Source organism: Gopherus flavomarginatus, chromosome 6 (genome assembly GCF_025201925.1).
Source record: "Gopherus flavomarginatus isolate rGopFla2 chromosome 6, rGopFla2.mat.asm, whole genome shotgun sequence".
NCBI lineage: Eukaryota > Metazoa > Chordata > Testudines > Testudinidae > Gopherus > Gopherus flavomarginatus.
In genome coordinates, this window is record NC_066622.1 from 90,846,347 (window position 1) to 90,870,950 (window position 24,604).

At 41.9% G+C, this 24,604-nt stretch overlaps 1 protein-coding gene across 5 annotated transcripts in view; it reads right to left on the reverse strand.

Moving 5' to 3' along the window:
* RHOBTB1 (Rho related BTB domain containing 1) overlaps positions 1–21,042 on the reverse strand; it is a 69,846-nt gene extending 48,804 nt beyond the window's left edge. For 3 of the 5 annotated variants that reach the window (XM_050958317.1, XM_050958312.1, XM_050958318.1), the window contains exons 1-2: positions 20,954–21,042; positions 13,138–13,239 (exon numbers count right to left, since the gene is read on the reverse strand). The gene's annotated coding sequence lies outside the window, so the exon portion shown is untranslated. Of the gene's footprint in view, positions 1–1,827; positions 1,956–3,371; positions 3,470–13,137; positions 13,240–20,953 lie in introns of those variants that run through there. The other 2 variants (XM_050958314.1, XM_050958313.1) reach the window with 2 other exon arrangements.
* Between the last annotated feature and the right edge of the window lie 3,562 nt (positions 21,043–24,604).

The following is a 24,604-nucleotide window of genomic DNA, read 5'->3' on the forward strand; positions in this document are numbered from 1 at the left end:
ACTTTCGCATTGCAATACTGAGTGTCATAGCACCTAAGTAGAAAAATCACAGGAAAACTGTGATCCACAAAGCTTGAGTTAGATGCCTAGGGAGAGGTAGGTACCTAAGTTGATTTTTGAGAGAATGAGTTAGGCGCCTGCCTCACACCACACAAAATGGCTGGAGGAGGAACGCCGTTAACCCGATAACCTTTAATCCTGTGGTTAGAGCTCTTACAGCGGATGTGGGAAACGCAGGTTCAATTCCCCACTCTCTGCCCGATGTGGAGAAGGGATATTAATAGGGGTCTCCAACGTCTCATGAGAGTGATCTAACCACTGAGCCATGCGATATTCTGATGTGGTGCTCCTCAATCTCTCCTGCTGAAATTGTTGCACTCTGTATAAAGAAAGAATGACTGGAGATGGGAGACTAGATCCAGGGTCTCCCCCACTCTAGTATGTGCACTGGACTATAAGTCATTTTCATTCTGGGATCCAAACATGGTACCCTGAAGCAGCAAAAGGAACTTTACCAGAGCTAGTAGAAGCCCCCACATTGTTTTTTTCCCAAAAAATATTTAAGATCATGGGGAACTCTGCTATATGAATTCACTCGGTTCACCAATTAAGCGTTTAAAAGAAGTTAACAGGCCCATTTCTGCATCCTCAGCATGAGTGTAATTCCTGATGAGGTTACTGGCAATTTACATGTATAATGACTGCAGAACCAGGCATACAGGAAGTGCAAAAAATATAATGGAGAAACTAACCAATTTTCTTCCCCTGGGTAATACTGTATCCCCACCACCACCTCCCACACATGTAATTCACATTTAATATGCTCTGTTCTACTAATCTTTAACTGAAAATAGTCCATGCTCATTTTTCAGTCCTCACACTATTTGGCAGGATTCTCCCCAAATGCCTTTTTCCTAGAAAGAGTTCAGAACCTGATAAATATCTGAAAGCTCACTGAACAAAGTAATTTCCACCTCAGGCTGAATGGTTGGCTTTGATTCAGCTGAATGTCCAGGAACTGTACACAAGCTGAGGATGAACAGAGCCACTGAGAAGATTTTGGCATCACTTTGTAGTTCTCGCTGTAACCATATGTAGAACTTCAAGGATATTGTTGTTTAATAAGTAGTTGTGTAAAGCCAGCTCCAAAGACACAGCTGATGTTTTGACCAGCAAAAGTCAAGTCTGAACTCTCAGGTGACTACCTTGCACCAGTTCAAATAACTGGACATTTCTTTAGTCTGGATGTTTGCTGCCACACTATGTAGATAAACTGCAGTGATGTTAACCTAACAATCAGTTTATAGCCGCACCTCTCTCCCCACCAGGCTTTGCCAGATCAGACACCAAATAATCTGTGTGTTGCAAGTCCCTCATGGCAGCCTCTAGCTGTTGTCACAGCAACCCACAACAGACTCCATAGACACAGCAGGACAAAACCACCCTTCAGCCCCATGGCTGCTTAGCAAGCTACAGTGCATGTGCAAGGGCAAGCAGGTGTGGCCCGCACTGCACCCCTCTGCCTGTGCTCGGCACCTTCGCTGGCGGGAAAGCGAGTCCCGGCCAGGACCCTCTGCTATGGGGCAGCGTCTCTGCTCCAAGCTGCCAGGGGCCGTGCACCTGCGGGAGGGCCCCCGCCCCAGCCAGCCGCCGTGGGCAGGCGCAGGGAGCGGCTAAGTGCGAGCCAGCCCCGCAGCCGACGCTCCGCTACGCCGAGCCAGCCCGGCTGTGACCGCAGCCCGCTGCTCGCACACGCTGGGGCTGGCTAGGAGTCTCCGCGTGCCGAGAAGTTTAGGGCAACCGCGCGTGGGGTGACTCGGCACCTACCCGGGAGGGGCCGCGCTGCCTCGCCGCCCTCAGGCTGGGCGGGGGGACGCACGGACCCAGCGGCGGCTGCTCCTCAGGCCGGGCGCGCAGGGCTAAGGGCCAGCGCGGCTTTGCAGGGGGGCAGCATGGCGCTGTCGCTCCCCTTGGTAGCGCTGCTGCTGTCCGGCCAGGGCGCGCGCCACTTCCCGACCCGCTCCTCCCTCCCCAGCCCGCCCCACGAGGAGACTGAGGCAGGAGCGAAGCTCCGCGGCGGGAGCCGCTGCCACTCTTGTCCTGGTGACGTCTGTACCCTCCGTGCTATTTATAGCAGAGCATTGGGTTTCATTCATGAAAACAGGGCCGGGAGTCTGTGCGTAAAGGAGGAAGGAGGCTGGAGGCGCTCCAGGGACCCGTGCCTGCAGCCTGCCGCCAGGGTCCCTCCAACTCCCGGGCGCATGCACCCACACCACGGAGCAACAGCCGGCACCAGGCTGGCCTGCGTGCTGCAAGCACGGATCCCACAGCCGCATCTCGCAACCAGCGCACGCCAACTGTACAGCCCGTTCCAGCTTAGCGAGCCTGCAGCACGGCTTATTGTGCGCCCCTGGGAGCGCTGCACACGCCCTTCCTTCTTAAATACAAGGAGGTGATCTTGTTTATAGCCTTATGTGCCGGTTCGGTACGAACCAGAGGAGGTCACACGTAAGTTAAAAGGGTCAAACATTGGTCAGGTACGAACACGTCAATAAAAAATAAAAATAATAAAAGAGTACAAGTCTCCGTGCTCTTTGGATAGGTCCTAGCCCTCACCAGATCATTTAGTAGTTGAATTTACCAGTATCGGGTGTGATGTTTTGGCCACACCTCTCCCTTTAATTTTTAACATGTCACTCCTGCATTAAAAGTCTATAGTAAACTGCTCGCAGTGTTGGTCCCAGCATAGTAGAGACACAAGGTAGAGGAGATTTAAAACAAAAGTTTTTGAGGTACACCCTGTAGCGAAAGCTTCTCTCTTTCACTAGACAGAAGTTGGTCCAATGAAAGATACTACCTCACCCACTTTGTCTCTATAGTAAATTGGTTAATTTCAATCTGAGGTTATCAAAATTAATAATATAAATGTAGAGCTGGAAGTGACCTCTTGAAGTCACCTAGTCCATTTCCAGTCCAGAAGCAGGACCAAGTACCCCATTAATGGGAAATGATTGCAGTTACAAAACTAGAAGGAACCATGTTAACATGTGGCCCTCATGCCTAATAGTTGATCATTTGCCCTCCACAAGCATGCAGCTAACACTTTCCCCTAGTAACAGGTATATGTATAACTGTGTGGCTAAATGACACTTTCTCTATGCTGATGAAAATTTTACTAGAGGGAAGAAGACAATCTATTATAGCAAATTGAAGATTAATAGAAATGGAGTTCCCTCTAATAATGATACAATCCGTTTTTGAGAACAGCTTCTAAACTCCTTTTACAAAGACTCTTCACCTTAATAGGTTAACAATACCTGTGTTTGGCTTTAGTCAACTACATTTTTCAAATGCTCAGAAGCCACACTCACATTAACCAGTCAGGCTATAATACCTTTGGATAGAGCACAGTTATGTCAAGCAGCTTTACAGTCTGCAATTTCATACCACAGGAGGCTGCAGTCCAAGCCTAGAATGAAATGTTACAAAGATTAATGATGTTACTTTACTAAAAGCTTGTCTACACATGGAGTTATTCAGGAATCGGTACTGTGCTTTAATTTCACATACTACCTTTCTCACAATAAAACTTTCAAGTGTAGACAAGCCCCAACTTGGTACCTGACACAAAAGGTAAAGAAAGAGCCTTATGAATTACAAAGAGGTCTAAATCCTACATACTATCTTACAAGTGTAAACAAATATAATGGCCTTGCAGTCAATTCCAAATGGTAAATCATGAGTCACATAATAATAAAAAAACATGAAATGGGTTTAAAATGAGATTTAAACTAAATTTTTGCCTTTGGGTTTTTGAGTTATGGGGTTTACATTTGCAACCTTTTCTCTGCAAACATAAGGGCTAGACAGTTACTTGTTTGAAATAAAATAATCACATAGTCACACTACTCCAGGAGCGGGGACTTGAAGAGAAAAACACAGAGGCCCAAATCCATGAAGGGACTTTGGTGTTGCAGCACTGAAGCACCTAACTTTTAAGTGCCTAGAAAAATCACAGGAAAAACACTGCAATCCACAAAGTCTGGGTATAGGAGCGGAGATGCCTAACTATGAAAGGGGAAGAGATACATGCCTTAGACAGCAATCTACAAAGCCAGCATGTTAGGTGGGGAACCACCTAAGCTAGCCAATAGGAGATGCCATCCAGAGGGTAGTGTGCTAAACCTCAACCCACTTACAGAGGTAGCTGCCTAGCTCTGTTTGTGATCCACAAACTTGGGGAAGATTGGTACTCAGACACCTAAGTTGCGTGTAGGGGCCAAAATGAAGAGCTCCCTTATAACTACTGGATAGGGTACTCACCCAGGATGAGAGAGACCCCCTCTTGAAATCCCACCTCCTGAGGAAGAGAAAGGATTTGAAAAGGGCTGTGCCACCTCTCAGGTGAATGCTCTAATCACTAAGTTACAGTCATTCTAACTCTTTCACTGGCCCAGTTACTTCAATAATTGAATAATTAAATATTGAAGTGAAAACTTCAATAGGAGAGATTGGAACATTGTGAGGTGGGTCTCCCTCAAAGCCTAGGAGCACTCACCTGAGAGGTGGCAGAGCCCTGTCCAAATCTCTTCTCCCCCTCAGGAAAACAGTGGGGGAAATCCGTTCTACATCTTAGATGTCTTTCACAAATACAAGCTTTATTGGGAATGAACAGGAAGTCTTAGTACATGAGCAAAACTACTTAATTGGCAACCAGAGCTGTGTAATTTTACTTATGATACTTTTTTGCAATTTGGCATTGAGGCTTTAACTATGTGGGTATATCAAAATCATTACTAACTACATCTTTTCTTCCTGTGCTTAGGTAATAGGTTGATACATTCTCCATTAGACTTTATCCATTAAAAAATTATAAAGAAAATGAAAGCCCTGGATTTTGTTTAAATGTGTTTAATATATGTATCTGCATACATCCTTCAAGTCATGTCCTACCAATACACCTTTTCTATCAATAATAACTGAATAATTATGAATAATGAATAATAATTCAAATATATGTATCTGCATACATCCTTCAAGTCATGTCCTACCAATACACCTTTTCTATCAATTGGTTTGTATTCAGAACTTGGTCTTTCCTACAGCAAATGCTTATGAATTCACAATTAGCTTTCTTTTCAAAACAATTCTGTATTGCATGCAGTCTGCTGGCAGTCTGAATTTTCTCCTTTATTGGAGTCCTAAGGACAGAGCTCAGCATTTGATCTAAGGATGCTGTTTTTATTCAGTGACGTCAATAGCTATTCTCAACAGATTACAAAACAAAGTAACCTGGTTAGATACAGATGTATCAATTTTCTGAGTACAACATGAAATTCTCCTTCAATTATCAGACACATCAAAATGTGTGACATATACAATGTCTTTTCCTTTCATGCAAAGCTGCATTACTGATATTCTGAAAGAATAGTACATTTTTCAATTTATGATTAACAATTATCATTATTTTTAGGAACTACTCAGTAAATTCTAAATCAGTGGTTCTCAAACTATTGTAGTGGTGACCCCCCCCCCTTAAACCTTGTTTTCATATTTAACACCATTATAAATGCTGGAGGCAAAGCAGGGTTTGGGGTGGAGGCTGACAGCTTGCGATCCCTCCATGTAATAACTTCATGACCCCCTGAGGGGTCCTGACCCCCAGTTCGAGAACCCTTGTTCTAAACAGAGTCCAAGATTGTGATGACTTGATTTAGAATTCAATAGTTCCTCACACTCATATTGGAACTATAGTATCAATGACACAAAGTACCATTGTTTTCCTCTGAAGAGACTTTCGTATTCCTTTCCACTGGTTTTCCATTCCAATCACCATATTGTCTTGATAAGGGAGACTATTGGAGCTATAGTTTACACTTAGAATGTGCATGCTGCAGTTTTGAACCTGTAGCAAAGGGCTATGCTTTAAATGTTAGTCTGTTCACCTCTAGCACGCTAGCTTTGAATTTTTTCTTATTTAAGCAACAGACTTTAAAGGGGGGGGGAGGAACACTACATCCTAATTCCTCATACTCACATCTTTTATACCATCAGAACTTCTCCTGCCATCTACTTTTCTACATTCCAGTTCTTAAGTACCCCCTACTGTTTTATTTCTAAATAAAGACTGGGATTCAAATAAGCCCGAGACTGTCTTACTATGAGTAGGGCTTGCCATGAGCCAAGTAGTTAGCCCCAGAAAGACAGCCACATACAGAATTGGCCGATTTAACCACTTACCCAGGGCCCAAACGTCCAATCTGTACATTGGGGAGTTCTTATTTGCCCCAGTCCCATTTATTTCTGAGGGGGTTGCACAACCTGGTGCTGAGAAGGAAGTGCTTAATTCATTCCATTATTCCTAGTTTATACTCAGACCACTTTAAACTACTGCAGTAGTTTAAAGTGGTCTGAGTATAAACTAGGAATAATGGAATGAATTAAGCAACACATTTTTGGCTGAATATCAGGAACAAGAGGAACAGCTGAATGCATTATGTAATAGTCTCCCAAGAGAAGCAGTGGATGGGCCATTGCTCATCTCATTTAAAAACTAGACTGGATAAAGAACTGGAGAGAATACATCGTATGGCCTAGTCTTGCATTAGTACTGGGTGTTTGGATAACAGGTGAGCACGGTCTTTGATTTCTATCATTTTTAAGGGATTAAGATGGAGGCCGTACTGTACCAAATCAGTTATCCATCTGCCAGTATATCATAATAAAATACTATTTATTTTATACTGCTCTATTACTTGCTAATTCAAATATCTGCAGTTTTTAATCTGCAAAACAAAACACTTAAATTTTGTAATTATTAAACAATCTCTAGTATCACAGTTAGAAATTTGTGTGTTCATGCCATGGCCATTTAGTACGTAAAGCATGACATTGGATGATTGCAAGCATTGTTAGTTGATGGATCACATTAGTTCAAGTTCTGAATAACAAGCATCAGACTAGTTGAGTGTTTTCCACTCAAACATTTGTCATTTTGCCATTTGCCTGGGAGCAATGTTGAAAGCAGTTCCACCAAAGCACAGGGAGGCCATTCTAAATTTTGGAAGGGATGTCTATTGTATATGTTTTCAACAGTTTCAGCAACTTTTTATTGTATGAGAATGTCAGATTGTGTTAATATTTTTATTAGTGTACTGTGAAATAAAAACTGTTGGAATACTGTATTCCTTGTTACATTAACTAAGATTAGTCTAATTATTGCATTAAGCATATTATTAAAGTTTGCCAGCATGAGAAGAATTAAATTAATTTCCAAGAAATTTTTTCTTTTTCCCAGTCTGTCTTTCAGCACTATTCTTGTCCAGGGAATGGTGTGTACAACACTGATGTATTATAATCATTCTCTAACACCATTTCACAGGAAAACATGCACTTCTTATGGCTACATATATGTGAAATTATGATCCCAGTGACTATTTCTTACTTAGGCAGAATTTCCACTGACTGTATCTAGACTATTATCCATTCATCTATCCCATATGTGGTGCTGGTAATAAATAACATTTATCACATATTATATATCTATATCTATCTATCTCTCTCTCTCTCAGTCAGGATCTCCTTTAAACATTCTAAACTTCTAAGCAATTTCCAATAGGTGTTTTCTTAAAGAAAAGAACAAATAACAATCTCTTAGAGAAGCATTTCCTTCTCCCTTGACATCCTTGATGTGGGCTGTCCCCACATAATTAGACTAGCCAGAGGTGCAGGTAGGTCAAAATTCACTCCATACCAGTGGCAAGTTTAAGGGGCTTATATCTTGAGATCACTTTGGGCTGGAATTGAGAGTTTGTATATTATTGGAAAGGGGGAGCTTCCCAGTGGGCAACACGGTCCTTCTTCTAGCCCTTGATTCAAGATGTTGTGCTTTAAAACAACAATATTATCACTAGAAAAACTCTTTCAGATAATTTTTAGAGATACCTAAAATGCACTCTTTTTTTCTTCTTCAGACCTGCATACATGAATGCATTGTACTAAGAGAGCCTAGCTTTACAGGTGGATGGATATGAAATACTGTCATTACAAGATTTAAAAACTGAAATATTTCTTGAAAAGTGTTCCTAGTAAAGTATGTGGGCATACATGCACACACGGAACTAGATAGAAATCTCTGCATATACATCCCATTGCTGCCCAGGACTTGCTAGTATTCTGATGCTGTATACAGATCACTAGCACAAATCTCCCATAGAACTCTTTATATGAAAGAGAAGGAGATGGGAATGAATGGTCTGTGAAAACTAATTTTATGGGCTCTGTATCATTGTTTAAGAGTAAGAAGAGTAGCAGATAACCATATCTTGTTATAGTCAGTATACTAAACTAGCAGTGCTGGATTAAATGGTAGAATCAAGGACAGCTTAGTATAACTTTGTTAATCTTTGAGAAACAGCCTAGTCAAATACGATTTACTCTACAGCAACTCTGCATCATACGCTACAATATGCTGAAGTAAAAGCTTCCTATCATGTTTTAGGGTCTGACCCAAAGCCTGCTGTAATGAACAGAAAGACCAATAGATTTTGGATCAGGCTCTAATATTAAATTAAAAAAAAATCTGAGGTATCAGTCACCATTCAACTCTTACAATATTTTGTTAATGAATGAAATAAGCAAGATTATGACATATAATGAATGAAATGTATCAGTGTTCCATTGGTGCCTTTCACTTGTTTTCCTCATGGAAGTGCTGCATTTATTTATTTGTCTTATTTATCTCCTGTACACCCTTGATATGTTATAGACAAGAAGCAATATTGTAGCTTGAACCTTTGAAAAGTCTCTATATTTAGAGTTAAGCCTGAAACTCTTACTATGTTGCTCTCTACACTACACAGCAGTACACTGCTACTTTGTGCATGTGAATGACTGCGGGGTGGGGGCAGGGGAAGGGGTGAGAGTTATCCATAGTTGGTTAGTTCCATCCTTAGCTCCACATTATTTAAGGCATGAAGCATTACTGCAGCAATTATGGTCTCCCATTTAATTGTGTACTTAGGGACCTTTAACCAAATCATAATAAGTGTTCTAGCACCATTGCTTCTTTACTAATCAGTCCCTGGAAGTCACACTGACACATTACGCTGTATTATGCTAGTTATTTACTCCTAAAGTTACAGAATTTATAAAAAATAAGCCCATTACAGTACTCTCCAAATTCAGTATAACAAACCCCAGAAGTAAACCAAAAATAAGTTAGCTAAATTGAAAATAGCACCATCTGCCCCACACCTGCAGGCACAATGCCAGAGAACAGGTATGTTTTATGATGTGTTTAAAAATCTCAAGAATGTCACCAGATGCTTTTCTTTACAAAAAGATGTATTTGGGCAAAAATGCAAACAAACAGTTAAGAATAGCAATTGCCTGCAAAATTTTACTAAGCTATATTTGAGTTACAAGAACAAACCAAACACTTTCTCCCCACCCCACCACCACTCTCTGACTTGAAATGCATTTATTTTTCACATTAGGTCTCTAGCTGCAATTCATGTCTACGGCTGAAGCACTATTGTACTGTTATTGTAAGAGAAATGTTGACAGTCCTTTATAGTGTTGCTAGTGGAAACCACTATTGTAAACACACAAAGAAAGGAGGATTAAAGGAGTCAAATTCATCCCTGGTGTATTTCCAGTGGAGATAGTGCTGTTGCCCCACAGATAAATTTGGTCCAGTGTCACTTTCCAAAGATGACTGAAAAGGATTTTTTGAAATGTTTCCATGGATTCCTCTTTATTTAGGGCCAAATTCTGCATAGAAATCTGTGTGCACGTGACACAGCCAGGAAGACGTGTCTCTGATTGAAGACCCAAGCCTTGGGGTGTGTCACTTTTGCGAGGAACCTCTGAAATCACAAGAACTGCAACAAGTGGCAGTATGAGAGGGCCACAGGACTGCAGCAAAGAATATGAGCTATCTTTCTTTCAGACTGCAGAGAAATTGAAGACAGCAATCAAGCATGCATGTGTGGCCGTAAGTCTGAGTTGGACTTTTCAGGAGGTGCCACCCAGGTGAAAGCTATAAGCATCTCTGATTCTGGGCCCTTTTGGAGTTATGCCCAGCCTCTGGTTAAGTCTGGGACGTAGGAGAAATGGGTCCTGTGCCAACCCAGCCATGCAATTTAAACCCAGACTTTCAGAGATCTCCATTAACTGTGTGCTCCTCTTATTGTGAGTACCAACCTTGAGATTGCTAGTATCTCATTTTTAGAAGGGTTGAGTACTAACAGTTCCAGTACAAATCATTGAGAGCTCGGACATACTGCGCCTCTGGGGAAAAAAAAAAAATCTCAGATGCTGAGTGTCTTTAGTTGGGCTTCCAGTTATTCAGATACTCAGAGTTAGTTGGACACTTAAAACCTGTGACCTTAGTCTCTCAGTGACTCAGTTCCCCATATATCAAATGGGGTGAGTATTGTTCCCCTACCTATCAGTGGTGTTGTGAAGATAAAATTCAGTCTTGTTTGTGAGCTCAGATACTATAAGCATCATAGAAAAGCCCACGAAGAAGTTAATTCTGTATTCAGTACAGGGTTTGGATAGCATGCAGTAAGGAAGGCCTGGGGCTATCCATAGAATGGTGGGCATAAAGAGAAATACTGAACAACTTCACAAGCAGTCTTGTACACATAAGGAGGCAAAGGTCCCATATAACATAGAATGTGATCATGTAATTAAAGACTACATTGTAATGCATGCCTGCAAAGGGCCAGAAATAAGGTTGCACAAAAAAATATAGTTCTGATATTTCCTGATCTGAATGCTTAAATTTGTGTCTCTAACTTTCTGTACAAAATGTAATATTTGATATATGCTCTACAAATAGTAAAATCCAAAGTCATGAATGAGCAAATGGACTATTTCTGCTCTCTGACAGACCATCAGTTCATGAAAATATACTGCTTAAAAGCAATATTTTTCTGCATTTTGTGTTGCTAGCCAAGGAGTCCTTCTGAGACAGAAAATGAGGATGGAGCGGAGAACCCAGCCACGAGTATGTATCTAGTAGGGTCCTTTAAGCCGGTGAAGAATTTTATAGGAAGAAAAATTACTAAAAATTACATCTCCCTTGCGGCACCAAAATAACTAAGTTGATATTGTTAATTGAACCATGTGCCTTAAAAACCTTGATAATTAATTCCATACCATTGAGAATGCTCCTATTATATTTTAATAATAATTCATACTATCATGTTATACATGTATAAAAATACATATTGTTTGCAGGAACTTCAAAACATACAGGAAGACTCGGTTACAAATGTATATTTTCTAACTATAAAAATGTCACCAGAGATGTTGGGAGGTGCTCTCCGGGGCTTTAAGGTTAGATTTTAGCTACTAGTTTGAGCACTGAGCCAATGCGTATTGATGACAATGAAAATAATTCCAATCACTTCACTAGGCCTTGTATCATGCCCTGAATGCTGGATTTCCCTGCTTCTGGTAGAATGCACCCTGAGGGTGGCCCCGTGCCCGGTTTTCAGCCAGAAAATCTAGTCAAAAAGGGGACCTGACAGTGTCCAGTCAGATCTACTGACTGGACATCCAAAGTCCGGTTACCGTGGTGGGAAGGCACTTGCCCCAGCTCCTACTCAGCCGGAGCGGCCTCCTACCTGCATTAGGTGGCGGCAGCTCCTAGCCCCAGCAAAGCAGGCAAGTCCCTCCTGACCTGGGTCGGGGAGGGGGATAGAGGAGGATGGGGGAGGAGTCTTGGGGGGAAGAGGTGGGGCAGGGGGCAAAGGCGGGGTAGGAGAGGTTCTGGCACTCCTGCTGGAGTGTCCAGTTTTTAAATATTACCAAGTTGGCAACCCTATATTGCTTCATCATTTCTGCCAAAGACTATTTATTCCTAGGGCTCTTAAAAATACTCCTGAAGAGCAGTTTTTTTGCCTTGGGAACACATCAAGTGCTATTTGTGTCTTTGTAAAATTCCCTGAAGGTAATAACCTCTAGACACATTTCTGTGCTGGATGCCCTGTGGAAGTTTTTCACTTACAAAAAAAGTGATATAAAAGTTAATTTTCTTGGTTCTATTGCACAGAATTTTTACAGTCCTGTATGAATTCAAATATTTTCTGACATGTTTTAGTAACGTATGTTCTATTCATATATTTCTTGTGCTCAAATATACATAGAATATGATTTAAATTTCTTTATATACTATATATTTGTTTATTCATTCTGAACATATAACAAATAGAGAGAACTGAGGGACTGAAAATGATTTTGTTCTATTAAGTTTTTGGGAACAGAAGAAGGTGGTTTTGGTTGACTAGCCCACAGACTATATAAACACAGTGTGAACAATGTGCCAACTACTGACTCAGTGCGCAAATGCTCCCTGTTCAGGACTGTATCTTGTGCAGAAGAGTATTAATCTGCTCTCGTGTGCTGGCTGGCTCCCCTCCCCACAACCTGACAGATTGTTCATGGCTAGAAGCGCATATCTGTACAGGGAGGTATGGCTGCAATGAGGGTTGTGAGTTCAATCCTTGAGGTGGCCACTTAGGGATCTGGGGCAAAAATCAGTACTTGGTCCTGCTAGTGAAGGCAGGGGGCTGGATTCGATGACCTTTCAAGGTCCCTTCCAGTTCTAGGAGATAGGTATATCTCCATTTATTGTATTGTTTTATCAGAGGGCATATGTGGATTTAGATACCATGCTTGTCCTGACACTGGGGCCATGCCCATTACAGGCCTCTGCAGATTTTTGCAAGGAAGCAAGTATTTCAGTGGACAACCCCATCCTGCACTCCTACTTTCAAAAATGGGACTTAGGGTAAAATTTTCAAAAGCTCCTAGGTCAAAAGCCACTAAACTTGGGAAGTTGTTTATTGTGCTAACGTCACAAAAATGCAGAACTCTTATCTATTTTTTTTTCATTTCATGAAGAATTATCTGATTTATCTTTTTAAATGCAAAAATTATTGATTCTGGGGTTTGTTTGTTTCTTTCAGTTAAACTTTTCAGTATAAGCAGCTTTCCAACATAGGATCTATCTACGTTTAAGACATTTGAACAAGGATCTGCTGGACCTAAAGGTAATTGTAACAGACGTAGTGATAAATGAAATGAAAAGTTACTTTTTTCTGGTAATAAGTCTATACTCACCTCACCACAGGAGAAAAGAGTGTTCATATCCATTGTAACAGCTTGTTCAAAAGTGAACTTGTGTTAAGACAATTTTTCCTGTGTTTCTTTACTGTAGTTCTCCTAAGAAAACAAATGCCATAACTTTTACCATGATCGCACTAAAATAATAATATTCATATACAATACCAATGACCTCTCTTATGGTTAATTTTATCTTAGAAAAATGTGTCTATTCACTCCTCTAGGTGAATAAACAGTCTTTCAAACACATTCAGTATTACAGGTTGACCCAATATCAATGTTAAAGCACTTTAACCACTCACTCCACCTGCTCTGAAGAAACCAGTGGTAAACAGATGGGCTTTGGAATGTGACCTGAAGGTTAGCACACTCAACCTCTGTTGGAACAAATTTGCTTTCTGTGGGAACCAAGCAATGAAGTGAGCATCTAGACTCTGGAGTATATTTTTCTCTGGATCTGCCTATGGAATATTTATTGATGTTACAGCACTGAGAAGAGGCTAGACAATGTAAATTAGTGACATTACATTGCATTTGTAAATCAAATCAAAAGAAAAAATATATGTACTCCATCTTAGCATTTTCTATGGAATCCATCACTGTAGCATCAAAGTGCTGCACAGGTAATTAGATTTTTATAGGCCAATCTCTAGTGGACTTCATGGAATATTCTGTGCTTTATCCACATCTTTGTAAGGTGCATATATATTTAACTCAAAGAAGAGGTTTGGCATCATGCCCCAAAGGTGGCAAGGCACCATATTAGTCTCATCTTCTCTGGAATTTGGCTCTGAGGAGATAGGCTGCTGAATGTACACAAGCTCTTAGAACACCTCTGTTTCTTCCACCATTAGCCCTAGATGCAGTGAATTACAGAAATGCAGCTTAGAGGCAATAAACATATGGATTACTGTCACCAGAATCTCATCTAGGAAGAAGAATCAAAATCTGTTAGACTAAATATAGAAGACATTTTTCACTCCAATGCTACCCAGTTATGAAGGTTCAATGGATCATAGAAGCTTTGTACCAGTTTGACAAACGGATATAAAGGGCAGACCTCTTTAATGGAAGAAGAGGACAGAGGCTTGTTTAATACTTCTAATCATTTCAGCTATCTAATCTGCAACATTTCACTCTAGGTGAAGTTTGAGTCAGCTGTTTCTGATCCAAGTGCTCATCTTCTGTAGGCAATGTCCCATGGTTGTGAAGACATAGGTTGCGTCCATGGAAAGTTAGGTATATAGCTGGATGTCATTGGTGTATTATTGGCAGTGGCACCTCACCACTCCTCCAAATAATCTCATGTAGAACAACTGTGCACTGTACTGCAACCTCTCCTTCTCATGCCTCCTTGACTTTAACGTTCAATCCTGCCATCTCTCCAAAGCTCTACTCTAAATTTGCTCTCATATGCTTCTGTGAGGTGCATATTTGGCCCCTCTTAAACCCTTCACTGATACCTATTATCTACAAAGTTCCCCCATATCTTACTCCTGAGGAAATTCTGTGCCAAACATTTTAAAATTATGCAAATTTTTTGTCAATAAATAAATGTGGCTCCAGCATGGCAGTGGAGAGCACAGGCCACTGGCTGCACTGAGGTGGGAGATCACCCTGAAGCCCCCACCTCCTCCATTATAGGGATTTGGCAGTGTTGCTGTACCTGACTCTGACACAGTGCAAGGGCTGGGCTCATTGGGAAGTTCCAGGTGCAGGGGCAATGGGACTCTGCAGGGGATGCAGATGAAGGTGGTTGGGGCTTGGGGGGGCTAGGTGTGGGGAGATGGGGTTCTGGGTGTGGGGGACCTAGCAGGGGATCTGGGTGCTGAGGGGAGTAGAGCTTGACGGGATGGAGGTCCAGGTGCAGCTAGTTGAGGATTAGCGGGGTGAGGGTCTGGTGGTGGGGGGCTTGTTGGAGGGGTCCAGGTGTACAGGGGCAGGGCTTTCCAGGATGAAGGTTTGAGAGGCCTGCTTAATGGAGGAGCCACAGTTGCTGCCAAGGGTATGCCACATGCTGGGCTCCCACTTGCCCTTATGATTCCCCTATCCTCTTTTTGTTCTCCATCCCCCCTCCCCTCACTCCCACATTCCTCTCCCCCGCCCTATTCCACCTCCTCTTCCATCCACCCCAGCCCATCGTTCCCTCATTCCCCCACCCCACCTACCCAGCTCCACCACAGGCACTCACTGTTGCACGGAATATAAAACAGGAAGGCTCCCAGGACACAGATGGGGAACACAACTGGCACTAGGACCCAGAAGGCAGCATTCAGCTACAAAGTCAGGGAATGGAGAGACAGAGCCTCCCTCAGCTGGGCAGCTCTCTGCTTGCAGAAGAGGGGGAAGGGGGGAGTGGCATATAACCCTGTGTGCCCCCCATGGCTTGCCTCTGTTTGGAGGGGGGCCAAAAAACTGTGTCCATGGTCCTGTCCCCCCCCCCACGGCTTCCCTGCCGTTTTCTGCAGGGAAACACAGGAAAATTGGGGGGGGGGGGGTGCATTTTCTGTGGACATGCAGTCCTGCAGAATCCCCTCTCCTCCAAGAGTAAAATCTTAGCTCTCGTCTACTCTTCTGCACTCATCTCCTTTTGCACCCTCTACTACCCAGGAAACTTCTCTGACACACTCTTTATATCCTTCTCCCACAGCTGCCTTCTTTCAGGTGGCCCCATTTGCCCAGAAGTCCTATACTCTGTCAACTACACTTCACCCTAGGTTTCTTTAAGTTCATACACCAAACATGCTTCCCTTATTTAAAAACCAACCAAAGACAATCAACAAGGCACAAAACACTTGTGCATGCATCAATACCTCAGCAACTGAATTATCAGACAGTTGTCACACCCAGACAACTGCCCTTTTGTAAATGCATCTTTAAGCTATGAATATTTTTCCTCTTAATATAGATGTCAGACTCGCAGGTCTAATTTCCAGTCTCTCAGAGCTTCCCTTTTAAGAAGGGATTGTTATTGACTCATCTCAATCCTGAAAGCATATCACCTGTAGATGTAGCCCAGTGTGTCATCTGCTTTTATCTTATCCAAATACATGCTTATCACTGTTTCAACAATCTTTTCTCCAGTTTGACCTCATTAGCACCCACAAACACATCCTTCACAGAAGCATTATCAAGGTTCTACTGACCTAAACAGAAGTGCAAAGCCTGCCCTCTTAAAACATTTAACTCATTCATAATTTCTTTTTCAGGAAATCAATAATTACATTGTTGCCCTCTGATTTTCTCATATACAGCCCTACACATAAAGACTCTTGTCTTAATATTATACCTCATGCTGCTTCCAGGATCCACAGATATTCCCTTCCTGTATGGAAGCAGTGGCTCTGCCACTCCGTGGCAGCAATACCAGTGGAGGCTGCTCTGCAGTCTGTAGGCTGGACAATGGAGTGGGTAGGCAGGGAGGCATGCGGCTTACCTCCCCTCTTCCCCCCACCCCGGGTTCTGTAGAGCTCAGGATGGGAAATAATTAAGCTAGGGATGTTATGCGGCCCATTTGTCCCTGGGGGATCTTCTTTAATTAGGGATCTTGTGCCAGCAAGTTGAGGCAGCCACAGCCAAGGGAAATAGGGCCAGAACTGATGCAGAGGGTCTCTGTATGGAATGCCTGGCCTCTGGAAGATTCCTCAGACAATGGTGTAATCTAGGAGACATGCTGGGTTTGTGAGCAGGTCCTTGGCCTCTTATGCAGTAGGAAATCTATTCCCTTGATAGAAGAATAGTAACTCCACAAGGAAAGCCTCAATGTGATTTTTCTCCTCTAATTTTCCTCCACCTGCTGGATGTGTTGAAAGGGTCTATTTTTCCTCCACAAAATACCATTAACATTTCCTATATTTTTCCTCTTATCAAACTAACAGTTCTGCAGAATTTTACTCTATGAATCCATAGGATCTACTTTTTACTCCAAATTTAAAAAAAAACGCACAATGTGTATAGGCGACAAGTTAAGTTTTCTGGAACGTCATACGTGCCCCCTGTGCCATCTCCAATACCTCTTCAATAAGATTGAGTCAATTTTCATCTATAGCAGGGGCAGGCAACCTATGGCACAGGTGCTGAAGGCAGCACACGAGCTGATTTTCAGTGGCACTCACAGTGCTCGGGGTCCTGGCCACCAGTCCAGGGGGCTCTGCATTTTAATTTAATTTTAAATGAAGCTTCTTAAACATTTTGAAAACTTTATTTACTTTACATACAATAATAGTTTAGTTATATATTATAGGCTTATAGAGAGACCCAAAAAACATTAAAATGTATTACTGGCACGCGAAACCTTAAATTAGAGTGAATAAATTAAGACTCGGGCACACCACTTCTGAAAGGTTGCCGACCCCTGATCTATAGCAACCCTTGCTTATAAACAATTATCAATTTTGCTTAATACTTTTATTTTTAATTAAATTTTGCCTTTTAAGTTAATTTAATCTAAAATTCCTCCAATGGTTTAAGTGTGAAAACTTATTAAAAAGTGATCACTATCTCCCAAGCTATCCTTAATAAAGACCTCACTTACTAAATTCTTCATACCAGACAACAGATTGTTATCCTCTAATTGTGTATACTGAATAAAAACGTGATCTTCCGCTAAAGTCAAAGCCTCTTCCTCTGGCATTTCCTTTAAAAATACAAAATTTATGCTTTGATATTCCAGACCCGTGACAAATTAAAATCTGTGGTTATCACTGTAGTGCTTAATCTAATGGTTACCTACCGTAACTCTCTCCTACAATTTCCAAGAATAGTTCATTATCCTTATCCAGAAGGGGACAACTACTTCCTGCAAAAAACACTTGGCTCTTTGCCACTCAGGATTTCAATTTTAACAATTTGTGCCCATAACTGAGGATCCCTTTCCAAATAAAATGTAAAAAGAATACCCAAATCCACATATTTGATTACATGTAACAGAGGTTCCTAATGCCCACTAACAAGGTCCTACAACAATCCTTTGGTGAGAAGCCCAACTCCCCTGCAACCAGTTACTTGGAAACAGCAACATGTAGGGCTTTCTACCAATATGCTGTTCATGCACAGTGACTCAGTCTTTCATATCCACATCTGGCTATTAGATGTTTTATAAATTTGAAGTTCCATCCCCCCACAGCTCCTGTAAGAAGAAGCTTTGCCTCTTTATTCTTGTACCTTACTGACAGCTGCAAGAGGAAAGAATATACACAACATTTCTCCTTCCTCACAGCTTCCTAAGAATAGGGGAGAGAGAAGAGGTCTCTACTGCTCTGTCCCTGAGAGAGAGAGAGAGAGAGAGATCTTTAGTTAATAACTCTGCAGCTCATAACTTTCCTAAGAATCAGCAGCATTTAGGACCGGCGCTAGTGTTTTTAGCGCCCTAGGCGGACGGCCATTTCGCCGCCCCACGCGCTGGTCCCGTGGCTCCGGTGGACCTGCCGCAGTCGTGCCTGCGGAGAGGGTCCATTGGTCCGTGGCTCCGGTGGAGCTGTTGCAGCCGTGCCTGCGGGAGGTCCACCGGAGCTGCGGGAGCAGCGGACCATCCGCAGGTATGACTGCGGCAGGTCCACTGGAGCCGCCTGCTGCCCCTCCCTGGCAAAATGCCACCCCCCAATAATCCTGGTGCCCTAGGTGATTGTCTAGGCTGCCTAAATGGAAGCGCCGGCCCTGGGAGCATTAAATTGACTTGATTAATGATAGTTTCTTTGCTAGTAGGATTCAGAACAGCAATGGTAAAACTGATCAAAGTCTTGTGGATTTCACACTACAGATCCCTGAAACCCTGTGAGCTGCAACTGCTGATTTGGAGCAGTCTGTTTGCAAACTCAGGAAGACAGCAGTGCACCAGTTTGCATTTGGGAGATTATTGTCACCACTGTAAGTGGTAGAGTGTTTGTTTGTGTATGTATAAAATGGAAACTCAGATTCTGATAGTACAGATCCTTTCACTCACCAGGACAAGGCTTCTCCTCATCCAGAGCAAATGAACTTTCTACTCTATACTCATAGATGTAACCCTGGATCTCCACTAACTCATCCATGCATTCTATTTGGGGGTAGCATAGAGATCCCTTGTGCACCTGCTCTGTCAACTGCTCACCTTTCCCCCAGATTCGGAGTGGTATTATTGAAAGTTTTGAGCCAGCCCTCTACACCCATGGGATCTTTCATTCAAATAGTGCAGTGATCCATCAACATTTTTAGGCTTTGAACATTTTTTTCCCTAAAAACAGCAGAAACAGACTCTTTTTGTTTATTCAATGAATGCTACTCCAGTAGTAGGTAAACTCGCATAATCTTTGTGCATGCTAAGTTAAAACAATTTACTGAGTTTTATACAAAGTGCATTTTGTAAGTGTCTGAGGACCTACAGGAGTGTTTAGTTTCCATTATGATGGCTCTTAACTAATATTGTGAAACAAAATATGCAGAGATTTAAGTTTTGATAATTGAATTTGCAAGACATTTGTAGTAGCTAAAAAAATATAATATGGGAGTGCCCTCCACAAAGCATTCCCTGTTTCTAATCAAGTCATAGGTCAGTGTTACTAATAATTGTTAATGTATAATTAAAGCAAGGTTTAACTGGAATAACTAAAAGTACTTAAGACAAATTTAAATGTGCTGTTTTATAGTGGAATAATTACTAGTATATATTACAATTCTGTCACATTGTTTGATTTGTTGGCTTTACCGCTGAATGGAACCTTGACATTAAGTCACAAACTATAGTAAAATACATACTCTGTTTTTTAAGTAAGATGTATATTTACATTAAATTCCTATAATGTTTATTGATTGTTCTCAGCTGAGCTACCAAAGTTTATTCACATTATTGAAAAGTTGGCACAGTTTTGTGCAGAACCAGAAGTTAAACTGTGACAAAGTTCCCTGTCTCCGCCTCCCGAGTGCGCAGGGATACTTCTTCACTAAACATGTTTCACTCCAAAGTCAACATACATTACTTCATAGAGTTAAGCGTAATCCAATTTTAGAATAGTAAACTGCAAAACAAACTGTTAAAGGTTATTTCAAAAAAATTAAGCTACCATTTTTTCATTTTTCAAATTTCATACTGAGTCTTCTTATGCCTGCTATTGATACTTTCAAAAAGTACTTTTTAGATTTATGCTTTAACTTTTCCTGATTAAAAAACAACAGCCTGTTCTGAAGCCACTGACTTTTAGAGAATAGAGAAGGCAGAAAGCTTTAAGGAAGAGTAGAAAACAGTCAGAAAGTGGAACTAAATAATACATTTCTTTTTCAGAGACAGGCCACCTACTGTATACTAGATGCATACTAATAGGCTAAATAAATGGAAAATATTCCTTAAGTCTGTTGCATATTTTGCCCATTTAAGACAAGAAGTTATTTCCTAGATCGCTAGCTATCTATCACAGGTGGTTACATCCATTTCTTACTAGTTGTCTTCAATACATTTTGAACCGTTTTTATGATACGCGATTTCAGATTAATATAGCGTACAATGGAACAAATTGGAATTTTTGTGACAAAAATAAAGAAGGGCACAAGGGGGCTTTGTGCAAGTACGAATACACAGAGATCAGTATTTTTCTAAGCTGTGCGGAGGGAAAGCTCAAGAGGTCGCTAATCCCGGGGTTCCCTTTGCCCGGGGACTGGGATCAGCGGGAAGTCCCTCCACAGGTGCACATCCCATCCCCCTGAACTCCAGAAATATACAGGAATCTGCTGCCCAGAGCTGGGCTCGTTCATTCGCTTCCTGCCGCCCTTCGCCTGCTTGGCTTAGCTCCGCACCCGAGCCCCAGTCCCAGTCCCAAGCAGGCTGCCACAGCCCGCGTCTCACCTGCGAAGAGGTGTCTCGATGCAGCCTGCAGGAGGCGAGGGCGGCGGCGAGTCACGGGTCGCGGGAGCTATCAGCTGCCTTTGTAAACTGCGGGCGCAGCAGCACCTCCCAGTGCCGGAGCCCCGAGAGTTCGCGGCCGCCGCGCCCCAGCCAACCAGCCCCGGGGGCGGGCTGCGAGGAGCAGTCACGTGCCCTGGCGGCTGCCTGGCCCCGGGGCTGTTCTTGGCAGAACAGTTGCTGCTGCTGCTGGAGTAGCTGAGTTTGGTCTTGAACTGGGGATGGTTCTTGAGTTCTCTCTGTCCCGGCTATACCGGCATTTGCGGTCTGGGGGGCTCTGGTCAGACCTCCCGCATTAGCCACGCCGCCCTGCCAAGAGGGAGGAAAAGGCTGGGGCCATGAGAGGAGGGCGAGCGTCTAGACAAAACAACCTCACTGCCTGCCTGCACCAGCTCTGAGAAGGTTAATTATCATCGCTAATTAATACTTGGCTGGAGAGTGTCATGGACGTGCCAGGCACCAAAGAGCTTCACACCCCTTCTGTCAGCTAATTGTTGTGAATTTAACATGGATCTTAATTTTAAAGGCCAGAAAAATCATATTCTGCTTCTTTAAATAGGCTGCTTGTAACTAATTCAAGAACAGTCACTAGGGCAATTGTTTCAGGGGATTTACTCAGGCTCAACTAATCCATTTATTCTTAATGGAGAAGCCAAAGGAAACTTATCCCCACTTCCTTCCCCAAAATATCTCCTCCCCTCCCATGTTCAGTAACTTTCAGTTAAGGCACCAGCTCCAAGGGTTTAAAAATCAGGAGTCAGACTTCCCCCAAAATCATGAGATTGGGTTGGAATGAAGAGATTTAGAAGAATTCTTCTACGTTTTGTTTTATTGCTTTTATTTGTGAGCCTTTTAAGATTCATGTTACCAAACTTTTTATTGCAACTATTTGGGCTATGAACTTAATTTTTTAAAAATGAAAGCTGAGCTTATAGTCACATAACTCCCGGAACTGGGGTTTAAAGAAGAGCAAACTTGAAGAAGCTTGTAAGAAAAGTGAAACCTGCAAGTGTTTGCCAGATAGTGCCCTAAAGCAATGAAAGTTCCTCTCCTCCCCTTTAAGGTTCCTCCCCCCCTGACACTTGCACCTGACAGAGCCCTATGCTCCGCACAAAGGTCTACTGGATCTGATTGCAGGATCAGGACCTATATTTTTCTGTGTTTAATAATATCTGCTAAATGTATTACATCATTCTTTTCATCTCAATCTGTAGCTTTAAGGAGGTTTTGCATGACTTCCCCTGAAGACCTGAAGAACAGCTCTGGAGTGCAAAGGCTTCTACCTTCCTCCAATGGAAGTTGGTCCAAGAAAAGATATTACTTCACCTACCTTGTCTGTCCTTTTCACTAATGAATCACATCTGAAAATCAGTGCTAGACCCCTGAATTTTTTTTTCAGGCCACTAAAGCCATTTATACTTTTCTTGATGATATCTTACATCTGCTTACCTATAACATGTTAAACCCTCTCTTAAAGGGACCATCTGTGTGTAGGTATAAGCACACTGGTAACTACACAAATTAAGAGCATGGAAAATGTGGGCTGTGTACCGCATGTTAATCTGCTGAAATGCCTGGGTGTGATGAGCGGAATGATGACCTTGACTGCTATGTGAGAGACCTGGTTTTGATTTCTGGTCTGTTTCTTGTTTGTCAGCTCCACAGGATCTTTGAGGACTGCGGAGATAGTACACTCAGCCCCCGGTGGAGGGTGGTTGTGCTTCACCTCGCTCAACAGTAACAGTTCAAGTTGAATGAGGACTGACGCTTCTAGGCTCAGTAGGGAATCTGTCCCAGTGCTTGTAGACAGGAAAGATGTTGTGATGTGGTGCCAGAGAAAGGAAGCCATATCAGTCTGTAACAGGGATGATTTAAAGTTAACCTGGACTTGATTAATGCTGATTTCCACCTTGAACCCCAGAAAAGGAGAACTTTTCCTTTACAGCATTGCTAACCTCAAATGTTCAAAAATCATGAGTCAGGACCTTCCAAATCCATGAGATTAAAATAATGATACATTTGAGGTTCTTTGGATTTGCTCTGTATTTTTGAATGTTTAACATTGGACATAATCATAGGACTTCAGGAGCAGGTCTTCAACAAAAACCTCCAAACAGCATGAGACTCTCAGTAAAATCAGGGTAGCAACATAGTTACATGTTGAGACTCTGGATAAATCCTGAAAAGACAATGACCTTTACCTGATCTGCTATTCCCAGAAAAAGACAAGCCTTTTTTGTTGGATGGTTGGTTATACCCTATGAATTAGAGATTTGTCTTGTTTGGGGGTAGGTTACTTGTACCTTTGAGGTGTAGCGCTCCCACTGTGACCCATACACTTCCAGCATTGTGACATTCCAATTAGCACAAATAAACAGTGTCCAAATTCCGCTACCTTATGCTGTAAATGTGTTGCTAATTATCATTAGTGAGGCAACTCTAGACAGACAGCTGAGTTCACAAGGTTATCTTTGCTGTCTGTTTAGAAGGCATACTAAAACCTTTCATTGGTCTAATGTTTTCAAGTTTGCTAAGTTAAACCTGTGTGAGATAAAAATCAACCCACTAAGCAGGTCATGTGCTGTACTTTAAACCAGCAGCTTTATGAACATTTAATGACTTATTTTTCATTTAATTCCTTTAGCACTTTAAAATGAATTTAGTGTATGTGAAAGGTGCTTGATTGATACCTAGAAATTGAACTCGTGTGTTTATACATACAAGGTACGACTCAAGCAGTAGCAGTGCAAACTTCTCCTTGCTACCCCATCAGTATACTCATCCCTGGAAGAAGCATAGCCAGCTAGAAGGCCATCCACTCTCCATGCCCATTTGCCTCTTTGCTGAGGTTGTTATTAATTCCAGCACAGCAGGAGTGGTGTTTTTTTGGGATGTGATTACTAGTATATTTGACTCTGGACTGACATCACCAACCTATTTCACACCTGCCACTAACACAGCTGGGCCAGGCTGGATGTAATGAATTATTCAACAAGATTAAGACCTATCTGAAGAGCTCAACAAAAAGCTTGTTGTTTCATAGTAGTGGTAGTCTAAGAGCAGAACCATTCACTCAGCATGTTTTAGAATACTTTGGGTCAGTCTGGTAAGATTGGAAATTGCCTTGAGAAGAATAGCTCTCATAGGTTTCACTATAACTATCAATCTCTGTTTTCTAGAGAACTATATTTTCAGGGTAGATCAGGATTTTATTAATATAGAAACAGTAATGTACATTGTCTTTACATACCTATCATCTCTTATTTTTTTCAAGTTAATATAGATTTTTTTCTTTCATACATCTTTTTTGAATGTTAGGCTGATTGTTTATTTATCAACAGGAAAACCTGAAGATTGTTCATAAAGCAAAGATTAAAGTTTACTAAATTTCCTTATTCTTTCAGGTAATCTGAAAAACCCTAGAGAAAGAGGACTGTGATGGTACTTTTAAAAAAAAAATAGATGCCCCATGTTGCTACTGGAAGCAATAAAGGAAGTGAAAACCAAAAGTAAAGTAAGTTTTAAGCATTGAAATCTTTACCTTTCTGTCAGTTAACAGGAAAAGCCTTTTGTAAGTGATCAGAAAATACTGTT